Below are 2,169 nucleotides of genomic sequence, written 5' to 3'. Positions count from 1 at the left end.
ATTTTATTGCGCCGCTCTTTCCGGGTGCAAGTCGGTGCCGCCTCTAGTTCATCTTATATACAGGAAAATGGGTTCCCGCAGGGCTCGGTGTTGAGCGTCTCGTTATTTCTAGTGGCCATTAATGGTCTGGCTGCAGCCGTGGGGTCGTCGGTGTCTCCTTCTTTGTATGCTGACGATTTCTGCATCTCATTTAGCTCCACGACTACGGGAGTCGCTGAACGCAGGCTGCAAGTCGCCGTTCGCAAGGCAGCATCATGGGCTCTGACTCATGGTTTTCAGTTCTCTGCAGCCAAGACTCGAGTTATGCACTTCTGCAAGCGTCGGACGGTCCACCCTCATCCTGAACTTTACCTCGACGGCCACCTGCTTGGAATGGTGGACACTTGCCGCTTCTTGGGACTCGTGTTTGATGCCCAGCTCACATGGGTTCCTCATATTACTGAGCTGAAGGAAAAATGCTGGCGGCACCTCAACGCCCTCCGCTGCCTTAGCCACACGTCTTGGGGTGCGGATCGTTGCACGCTGCTGCGATTGTACAGAGCCCTTGTGCTGTCCCGGCTTGATTATAGGAGCCTGGCCTATGGGTCTGCATCACCCTCAGTGTGGAAGTTGTTAGACCCCATACACCACTGTGGGGTTCGGCTTGCAACTGGCGCTTTCCGTACGAGCCCCGTGGATAGTCTACTGGTGGGGGCCGGGTTTCCCCCGCTGCGGATTCGCCGCCATCGACTGCTGTCCACGTGCATTGCTCGCCTGGCCATCCCAATCATCGGCTGCTTTTCCCTGCCATGGTCCTCCATCTGCCCGAACGGCGACCTAGGTCTGGGCTTTCCATAGCTGTCCGCGTCCAGTCCCTGCTGTCGGAACTGGGCTCATTCCCTCTTCTGCCTCGCTTCCGAGTCCATGCACCTACGCCTCCCTGGTATTTGCCCCGGCCATCCGTCCATCTGGACTTGGCACAGGGACCCAAGGACTCGGTTCCGCCTGTGGCTTTCCGTCGCTGTTTTCTTGCGCACCTCATTTCCGGGCTGTGAGCCTGTCTACACTGATTGTTCCCTGGTTGATGGTCGCACTGCCTACGCTTTTACTCACGCTGCCAATGTTGAACAGTGCTCCTTGCCGGCTGGCTGCAGTATTTTTACTGCAGAGCTGGTGGCCATATTGCGCGCTCTTGAGCATATGCGGTCCTGCTCAGGTACGTCCATCGTCATCTGCAGTGACTCCCTGAGCAGCCTCCAGGCCATCGACTGCTGCTATCCCTCTTCTCCTCTGGTGTCCTCTATTCGGGAGTCTGTTTCTACCATTACCCGTTCTGGTCGTTCGGTGGTCTTTGTTTGGATGCCAGGTCACGTTGGCATCCCAGGGAACGAACGTGTTGACAGTCTGGCCAAAGGGGCGATCGCCGTCCCAGCTTTGGAGTTCAGCCTCACGGCTCGCGATCAGCAGCTGGTGTTGCGCCGTAAGGTGCTTGGGATGTGGTCTGTTGAGTGCCGTGGCATGACAGCCCCGAATAAACTGCGGGCTGTCAAGGAGACGACCGATGTGTGGCACTCCTCCCTGCGGCCTTCTCGCAGGGACTCTGTAATCTTGTGTCGGCTGCGCATTGGCCATTCCTACCTGAAGCATGGCCATCTTTTGCGTCAGGAGGTGTGGGTCCCGGCTGACGGTCGCCCACATCTTATTGGAGTGTCCCCGACTGCGCACCCTCCGGCAGTCTTTTAATCTCCCGGGCACTTTGCCTTTGATTTTATGCGACGATGCCTCCATGGCTGACAATGTTTTACATTTTATCCGTGGTAGTCCTTTTTATGGTTCCATTTAGGGAGGTCCTGCTCCTTTCCCTTTGTGTGTCTCTTGTCCTCGAGTCTCTTATGTTTGGTTGCAGATTTTAGTGTGTAGTCGGTTGGTTGACTCTTTCCCTTTTTTGTTGTCGTGGCCAGTCAACCAGTCCCCGGCCATCTTCTTTTCATCTGTTTCCTTTTGTCTGGTGTTCATCTGTACTCTTTGTGTCTGTAGTGTTCGTTACCGCATTTGTGTTCTTTTAGGGCCTGGGGGGGGAGTCTCCTTCCCCTTGGGGTTTTACCTGCTTCGTGCATTTATGTCTCGCCTGTTTTTGGAATGGGGGACTGCTGACTTTAGCTGTTTAGTCCCCCTTAAACATCCCAATTA

The sequence above is a fragment of the Schistocerca piceifrons genome, chromosome 3 (assembly GCF_021461385.2).
Source record: "Schistocerca piceifrons isolate TAMUIC-IGC-003096 chromosome 3, iqSchPice1.1, whole genome shotgun sequence".
In the NCBI taxonomy this organism is placed as follows: Eukaryota; Metazoa; Arthropoda; class Insecta; order Orthoptera; family Acrididae; genus Schistocerca; species Schistocerca piceifrons.
This window is presented reverse-complemented; position numbering follows the sequence as displayed.